A 10020-nucleotide genomic window follows, 5' to 3' on the forward strand; every position below is an offset into this window, starting at 1 on the left:
TGTACAACATCCCTAAACCCTGCTCTGTCCTGTGCCAGTTGCACCATCTCTGACACACCTGCCCTGATTACCCCAGTCACTGAATCAATATACCTCATTGAGGATCTTCCCCTCCTTTGCTGTCCCTGCTCTCTCCTAAGCATTATCTCCATCTCCAAGAACTGTTCCCTCCTTAGAGCATGTATAAATTGCATTAGCCTATAAATACATATAAGATCAAGTTGGTTTGTTCTTTGGTTTAATTCTTTAGCATCTTTGTATAGTTTTTGGCAGTTTTATCTTTTCTTGAGACTGGTGTATTTCAGTCTTCAACTACTACAGTGGTGTGTCTATTTCCTCTTTCAGTTTGTTTTTTAAAAAATGTTTGTTTTATATATTTTGCAGCTCTATTTTTGGTACATAGATATTTATTATTTTTATGTCCTCTTGTTCTATTGACCCTTTAATCATTACGTAGTGACCTTCCTTCTCCTTTGTGATGGTTTTTGCATTGAAATTTATAATATTGCTACTTCTGCTTTTTTCTGGTTGCCATTTGCTTGGTATAATTTTTTCCCACCCTTTCATTTTTAGTCTTTCTTTATCTTAACTTTTCAAGAGAGTGTCTTGTAGACATCATATTGATTGATTTTGGTTTTTATCCAATCTGCTATTCTTTCTCTCTTCAGTGGTGTATTTAAACCCTTTACATTCAGTGTGATTATTGAGAGGCAAGGTTTTATTGCTATCATTTTGTTGAGTTCTTTTTGGTGTTGTTGCTTGTTTCTTTGGTCCATCCTACTTTCTGTGCCACCTCTGTAAGAAGGATGTCTCTCAGTGTTTTCTGCAATGCTGGTTTTATTTTGACAAACTCCCTTTGTTTCTGTTTTTTTCTTTGAATATCTTGTTCTCTCCTTCATATTTGTTGTGTTGTTGTTGTTGTTAACTGCCATCGAGTCGTAGGCAACTCATAGTGAGCCTATGAATGAAAGTCCTTGACAGTTGCATGGCTTTCATTTTTTTCTCCATGTTGGTAGGATTTCCCTGAGGCAAGCTATTTACGGAAATGGATGCCACTCCTGCTTCCAAGCTTGTTTCAGCCAGGGTACACCACCAGACAATGTCCACCATGGGTACCATTACTGTATTTGAAACGTCAGTGTCACAGTGTTCAGCTTCACAGCAACCACAAGTTGCCTATATATGGTAAGTGCAGACAACAGGGCTATACTACCTAGAGAATGTTTCATGAAAAAACAAAGACAGGCCTTAAGGCCACGAATTAGAGTCACCCACCTGTGGCTTGGTAGCATCACTTTCAGTCCAATAGGCCAACTGGTCTCTCTATATATTGTTAAGTGCCGTCAAGTTGTAGGCAACTCATAGCAACCTTACGAATGAAGGTCCTCTACAGTCACGTGACTTTCATCCTTTCTCCATGTTCGTAGGGTTTCCCAAGGCAAGCTCATATTTAATGGACAATATTGCTGGGTTCAGTATTTTTGGTTGATACTGTGTTTTTTGACTGTTGGATATATGTCATTCCATTGTCTTCTTGGTTGCCTAATTTCTGCTGAGAAATCAGTACTTAATTTTATTTGTTCTCCCTTTGTTTCTTCCTCTCCACTTTCCGAATTCTCTCCTTATCTTTGGTTCTGGCAGATTTGACTATGATATGCCTTGGTGTTTTTCTTGTGGAAACAATTCTATATGGTTTTTGCTCAGTTTTTTGAATATATATTAACTCACTCTTCATTATACCTAGAAAGTTTTCTTCTAATAATTCTTCCACAATGTTTTTGGTGCCTTTACTTGCTTCTTCCTATTCTGGGATTCTGATTATGTGTATATTATTTCTCTTGATAGTGTCCCACATTATTCTTATGCTTTCTTATTTTTCCTTCCTTTTTGATTTTGCTTTTTGTTCTAGCAGATAAGTAGTGACAATTATATTTTCCTTTTCACTGATTCTGTGTTCCATACTTCAAGTCTGTTCATGTGTCCCTCCATCATGTTGAAAGCATCTGAAACATTGAACCTTAAATTTTGGATTGTGGTTTCTTGTTTTTCTGCTTTGTTAATTTTATCTGCATTGTTTGGATTTTTTGTTGTTGTTGTTGTTGTTTTAATCTCCTCCTGGTTTTTACTTGCAGTGTCTTATAATTCTTCAAGTTTGCCTTTCTCCCATTGAAAATATTCATTCATTGTACTTTTAAATTCTGTGTCAGAAAAGTCTATCATACTTTCTGGTTTTAGGAAATCTATTGACACTGTATCATTTTGGGGGATAACTTCTTGCTTTGGGCTTGTGTAGCCTGTAAGGTAGCCTGTTTCTTACATGGCATTGCTGTGGTAGAGTTTTTCATGGCTGAGGCGATAGCTGGTTCTTTATGTGAATTCACTGTTTCAGAAAAGGTTTGATCAGGCACCCGTGGATGCTCATAAGGTGGTTCCATGCACAGACACACACAGGAGTTGGAGGGGAAGAGGGAAGGCCATACATGCAGACACACAGGATGGGGGTTATGCATGGGGAACTAAATGGAAAACCAGGAAGCTTTGGTTTTCCCCTCAAGCTTTAGTTTTCCCCTCTGCTGAGCTCCAGCTATCTCACTCCCTCCTGCTTGAAGTGAAGGGGTCCCACATGGCCCAGCTATCAGCGGTGATACCCCTCTAAGTACCTCACTCATATTTCAGCTGTCCTGCTTGCTCCTGGTGGATGGGTCCATCCAAGTCTCACTCTTTCCCATCACGACTCTCTGCTCCCCACCATGGCTCTCTACTCCCCACCATGGTTCACTGCTCCTATGGCTCCCAAACTAATTGTTTTAATAATAGTTCTCATTCAAATTCCAGCTGTTCTGCTTGCCTGTCTTTGGGTTTCTTGACTGCTGGTGCCAAGAGTGTTGATTTTGGAGCCGAGCAAGCTGTACTTGTTAATAACCTCAGTCTCTTCTCCATCTATCATGGTGTGCTGTCAGTAGGCCCAGTGGTGAAAATCTTTGTCTTCTTGATGTTGAGTTTCAATCCACATTGAAGAATAAGGTTCTTGACCTTCTGCAGCAGGCACTTCAAGTCCTCCTCAGTTTCAGCAAGCAAGGTTGTGTCGTCTGCCTAACATAGGTTATTGTTGAGTCTTCTTCCAATCCTGATGCCACCTTCCTCCTCATAAAGCCCTGCTTCCTGAATGATCTGTTCTGCATATAGATTGAAAAGGTGTGGAAACGTGATCCCTAAACCCTTCTTTCCTGATTTTGAGCCATGCAGTGTTTCCTTGCTCTTTTCTGAGGACTGCTTTCTGGTCCAAGTATAGGTTTCACATAAGCACAATCAGGTGTTCTGGGATTCCCATTTTCCTCAAGGCTAGCCACAATTTGTTGTGATACACGTAGTCAAATGCCTTTGCATAGTTACCAGGTATGGACCACATACATGTCTGTAAACATTGTTGTTGTTGTTGTTGTTAAGTGCTGTCAAGTCGCAGGCGACTTATAGTGACCTTATGAAGGAGAGTCCTCGACACTTGGATACCTTTCATCCTCTCTTCAGGTTCATAGGGTTTCCGGAGGCAAGCTATTATGGAAGTGGATGCCACTCCTCCTTCCAAGCTCTAAACATTAGTTATTGTGTTTTTGTTTCCTTGATTATAGTAGGTTAATGTATTCATTAATCTATATGTCACTATATGACTAAATATACTAAAATGAGGAGTCCTACCCTTTAATTTAGTAAATTACTTTCAAGTTAATATATTCTCCATTTATTACTCAAATTCACATCTCATTTACTATTTCTTTCCAAAACTTTCACCACCACCTTAAATAGAATTTCTGTATCCACTAAGCATTAACTCTCCAATTTCCTCTCCTATCCTTCCATCTCCACAGCTCTTGTGTTCTAGTGGCAAGAAGCGTCACTGCAATCCTGAATGGATACAGTTCGAATCCACCAGATTCTCTGCAGAGAAGGATGGGTAATCCCCTTCTCTGTGATTAACTGCCTCTGAAAACCCAACAGAGGGTGAGCTATGGGTAAGTTCCAATTCAATGGTACAAAACAACAACTACATTCTCCCAGCTAATTGTACTCACTAATCCACTATATATTTGCCTATTTTCAAAGGGAGCTCAGATAGCTTAATCCATAGAAAGTTGCACACCTAATCTAAAGGAGGTTCTAATCCTCTGATTAGAAGGTTAGATTCTGAGGAAGAAAGATGGGCATTTTTTCTGTGCAGTTTACAACCTCCTGAATACTCTCTAATGGGTCAACAATGAGTCTATTTTAATTGGATAACAACGACTTGACATTATTTGAAATATTCTATATAAGTAGGCTCTTACAGTGTTAATCCTTTTGTATATGGTTTATTTCATTTAACAAAGTGTTAAGTGATACATGTAACATGTATCAGAACCCATTTTTTCTTTATCATATATGTCTAGTATATTTCCCTTTTTTATTGATTGACATGCAATGTGTTTCATTCATATACATTGTGTTTTTATACAATCTTTCACTTATGTTATATTTCACATAATCATTCATAAACATTCCATTTCGTATTATTAATTACTATTGATACCTTTGAATTGTGGTGCTGGAGAAGAGTCTTAAACATTCCATAGATTGCCAAGAAAAAATAGTTCTGTCTTGGAGAGGGTGAAAGCAAGTTTCTCCTTGGAGGCTAGGATTTTGAAGCTTCATCTCACATACTTTGAGCACATGACCAGGAGGGACAAGTCCTTGGAGAAGGGCATCATGCTTGGAAGGGTGGAGGGACAGCACAGGAGAGGAAGATCCTGGATGAGATGGATTGATACAGTAACTGGATTAATGGGGGTAGATGTGTCAGAATCAGTGAGACTGGCTCAGAATAGGACAGGTTTTAGAGCTGTTATACCTAGGGTTGTAATGAGTTGCAGATGACTTAACAGCACATAACAACAACAACAACTTTGATGTATAGCTATTATTACCTCATCTTTCTCAGTCCTCATTGAACTTTGAATCTTTCCTATTCCTCCATCACCACTTCCCCATTTACCTACGATATTTTACTATCCATCCTTCCCTTTTTTCCATCCTTTTACTACTCCCTTTTTCCTTTAGGACATTTATACTTCTCTTAGTAGTTATCCTTCTATTTTACAATAATGATCTCATGAAGTATTTATTCCTATGAGATTGAATTCCCTCAACCAAATGTTCTCTAGACTATCTCATGTTACATAGAATTTTAGGAAAGCATTATTCCTTAGTGCAGCATGGTATCTAATTTTGTGGATGTTCCACAATTTCTTAATCTATTCATTAGTTGATGGGAATTTGAGATGTTTCCATTTTCTTTCTATTGTGAATAATGCTGCTATGATCAAAGGCATACATACCTCTATTTGTGTTTCAGGTCTAATTTTCTAGGGTCTATGCCTAGTAGTCTCCATTCATAAGCATTTGAATTGTTTCCACTTTTTGGCTATTTGAATAATGATGCTATTGACATCGGTGTCTCTGTTTGAGTCCTTATTATCAATTCTTTTGGCTGTATACAAAGGAATGAAATTGTTGATTCACTTAAGTTTTTAAAAATTTAAAATAAAATTGAGATCTTATTCAACCTACTTATTTTTGCATTTTTTGTTAAGACAACATTGCATTTAATGTATTTTCCATGTCATTAACAAAATCATCCTGTTCATCAATCTTATGCTATTATTATAATGACATTTTTGTAGTCATTAAAAGAACATTATTCATCATTTTAAGGATATTCTCTTAATGATCTGCAATAATGCTAAGATAGGCACCCTGAAGCATAAATTTGAGGTATTTTTTTTTCTAGAAATAAAATCCAAATAGAAGAGGAGAAACATTTGTTTTGTATCACAAATACCCCATTTTTGAACCACTAATTGTTATTCATACCATTTTTTGAGGGTAGATATTAAATAGAATTTTATGGGAAAAGATATATTGATAATAGATTAGATTTAGAAGAGATTGTGGCACTAGAGATATCATTGCAGATATTAGATGGTTCCTGGCTGAAAGAATACTAGAATAATGTTTATTTGTGCTTTATTGTCTATGCAAAGGCATTTGACTGTGTGGATTATAAAAAGTTGTGGGTGACATTGAGAATAATGGGAGTCCTAGAGCTCTTAATAGTGCTCATGCAAAACCTATACCTGAACCAGAGGCCTTGTGCGGACAGAGCAGGGGAGCACTACTTGGTTTAAAATTAAGAAGGGCGTGTATCATAATTGTTTTCTCTCGCCATACCTATTGAATCTGTACGCTGAGCATAATTATTTAAGAAGATCAACTCTATGAAGAGGAATGTGGCATCAGGATCAGAGAAAGACTCATCAACAACCTGTGCTATGCAAATAATACAACCTTGTTTCCTGAAAGTAAGGAAGACTTGAAGCCCCTTTAAAACTATCAACATTTATCAAAGTTCATAGAGTTTCTGGAGGCATGTTGTTTAAGAATTGGATGCCACCCTGCTTCCAAACCTGTCATAGTATGTTATTGTTTGTTGAATTGCCTGCAATACAAAGTGACCCTACGTACAGCAGCTCTGAAACTCTTCCTGTCCTGAGTCAGTCTCACTAATTCTGACACACCAAACCCTATTGCCCTAGTTACTGTATCAATCCATCTCATCGGGGTCTTCCTCTCCTGAGCTGTCTGTGCACCCTTCCGAGCATGATGTCCTTCTCCAAGGACCAATCTCTTGTGGGCACATGCCCAAAGTAAGTGAGGCGGAGTTTAAAAATCCTAGCCTTTAAGGAGAGACTTGGTTTCACCCACTCCAAGACAGATCTATTTGTTTATGGAATGTTCAATATTCTTCTCCAGCCCTACAGCTAGAAGGTATCTATTCTTCTTCTGTCATCCTGAATCATTGTCCAACTCTCTGAAGCATAACAAGTAATTAAGAAGACCATGGCCTGAATTTGGTGCACCTTTGTATCTAAACTGGTTTTGTTTATCTTCAGCACTCTGGAGAGTCCAGGACAACAGATTTTCCCAATGCAATGCGTCTTTTGATTTCCTGACTGCTGCTGTTAAGAGTGTTGATTGTGGAACTGAGCAAGCTGTAATTGCTAATAACCTCAGTTTCTTCTCCATCTATTATGGTTCTGTCAGCTGGCCCATTGTTGAGAATCTTTGTCTTCTTGATATTGAGCTTCAATCTACATGGAAGACTATAGTTAGTCCTTGACCTTTTGCAGCAAGTGCTTCAGGTCTTCTTCAGTTTTAGCAAGCAAGGTTATATCACCTGCATATCATAGGTTATTAATGAGTCTTCCTCTAATCTTGATGCTACGTTCCTCCTTATAAAATCCTGCTTCTTGAATGATTTGTTCTGCATACAGATTGAAAAAGTATGGGGACATGATGCATTCCTGACACACACTTTTCCTGATTTTGAACCATACAGTGTTTCCTTATTCTGTTCTGAAGACTGCTTACTGGTCCAAGTATAGATTTAGTATAAGCATGATCAAGTGTTCTGAGAGTCCCATTGTCCTCTAGGTTAGCCACAATTTATTGTGTTCCACACAAACAAATGCCTTTGTATAGTCAATGAAACCCACTTAGACATTCTTCTGGTCCTCTCTGTTCTCTGTCAAGATCCATCTGACATTGATAATAATATCCCTAGTACCACGACCTCCTCTAAACCCAGCTTGTATTTCTGGTACTTTTCTGTTAATGTTCAAGTCTTTCCTGGATAATCTTCAGAATTTGAGGTCATATTGGTTTCATGTTATTTTTATGTAGTACTTTTTATTTTCCTCACTATATAGATTATTTTTCTTGGAATCTAATTTTATTAATTTTGTTTGGAATAAAGAAAGCCCTTGAATCAGCATACTCGGCAAGGGGGGACTGGTCCTTGGAGAGGGACATCATGTTTGGGAGAGCGGAGGGATGACGCAGGAGAGGAAGACCCTCGATGAGATGGATCAATCTTGTGAGTTAAGTGGTGGAAATGAATGTATTTGACACAGCAAGGTTGGCACAGGATAGAACGGTGTTTAGGGTTCTTGTACATAGGGTCGCTATGAGTCACAAGTGACTCAATGGCACATGACAAAAACAACAAAGAAATTTTACTACTTTTATATATTTCATTATTATTTATCTTATGGTTTTTTATTTGGTATTCTATTCTGTTTTCTCTGTATATTTTTTTCACTTTTTTAAATCTCTTGTTTTTAACTGTTTAAAACATCTGCTATTTCATCTATTTCATCCAGTCTAAATCAGGATTTTGAGGTGAATTTATCTAGATACTTCTGTCTAATAGTCTCACAGGAATAGAATAATGGTGAGATCATCTTTGTTATTAGAGTTCTTCAGTTTCTAACCTGGGCCTTCTCTTTTGTCCTGGTCAGAGTGGCCAGAGGTAGTAGCTGAATGTCATTTAGTTCTTCTTTTTTTCAGGCTAGAAGAGACAGTAGATTGTTTAGACTAATATTTTGTATTACTTTCTTCCTTTAGTCTCCTGCCATTTCCTTTGCTCCATATGGGAAGATTCCAGTAATTGTAAATGTCTGCTCACAGGCTTTTAAGATAACAGACACTATCCACTAAAAGAGACATAAAGCATCATCTTTATAAACTAGGTTATACATACCAATATGAACTAGATTATACCTACTAATTGAGGTATGTGTCTCCTGAAACTATTGTCCTTGTGCTTCAGAGCCCAGTAACTCAGTCACATACAGTATTTAGATAATTTTCCAGAACTGTACTCCCTATGTGACTTATTATGTGTAAGAGCATGCATGCAGTACATACAAATGCATATATATAATTGCTCACAACCATACCCATATAAGGTGAGTTGTTGGTGATATAGTCAACAGGGAGTTCTGGTGCTAACCGAAAAGGCTGAGTTTCTCTACCAGTTTGAATCCATTAACCTTTAGATTTTCTTTTCACTCTTGGACTATTTGACAAGCATAATATTTGTGAGGAGGTCCCAGGTACTTAGTTTATCTTCTTTTTATTTATTTTTATTATATTGTAGATTATTTTTATGTCATATAAGGATCTTTAACTTTGTTCTTCTATTATCTTTCAAGAATAATTTCAGGTTTGAAATTTAAGTCTTTCATTCCTTTTGAGTTCACTTTGTTCACTTTGGTGTGAGCTATCGATCTTTTTTCTAATTATAAACATACAGTTTTGTTATCATCATTTGTTAAAGAGTCTAGTTATTCCCTATTGACTAGACTTTTATCTCAGTTGAAGATAAGTAGTTCTAAGATGAATGATTTCTTTCTGGGTTCTCAATTCTTTTCCAGACGTTTATGTGCCTGTCATTATACCAATACTAAATAGCTTCAGTTATGCATTCGAGGAGGGCTGGTGGCCTGATCCATAGGGAATTGCCTTGCTAACCCAAAGGCTAGATCTTTTGCTGATTCAAATTCTCCAATGACTCCTTAGGAGAAAGATGAGTAACCTTCTCCTATGATATTTACACTTTGAATACCTAATGGAGGGCCAATCATGAGTTGGTTCTGACACAGTAGCAGTGAATTTCAAGTTACATCTTTTTTGGTTTGAGTTTGGTTTTGTTTTGTGGGGTTTTTTTGTATTTTATTTTTTCTTTCCTTCAACCTGTGTGTTAAGTTTGAAGACGAGGGTATATAATGCCTTCTGCTTTGTTTTTCTTCTTCAGAAGTGTGGTAGCTGTCTGGATGGAGCCTTATGCTTTGCCTCTAAAGTTGAAAGCTAGATTTTCCATTTAATTGAAGAATGTGTTAGTATTTGGATCAGGAATTCAAGAAGTAGATTCATACTTCTATTTGTCAGATTTCCTTACAGTAAACGTCTCTTTCTCCCTCCCTTCCATGTTATGCTTTTGGAAGAAAACCACTATACCTTGTTTAAGGAGTAGAGATTTAAGACACACCATGAGGATGTTGTTGTTGTTGTTGTTATGTGTTGTCGAGTCATTTCCGACTCATAGTGACCCTACGCACAACAGCCCTAAACCCTGCTCTGTCCTGC

This window comes from Elephantulus edwardii, unplaced genomic scaffold (assembly GCF_000299155.1).
Source record: "Elephantulus edwardii isolate Elephantulus edwardi_28Jun2011 unplaced genomic scaffold, EleEdw1.0 scaffold00030, whole genome shotgun sequence".
Lineage (NCBI taxonomy): Eukaryota > Metazoa > Chordata > Mammalia > Macroscelidea > Macroscelididae > Elephantulus > Elephantulus edwardii.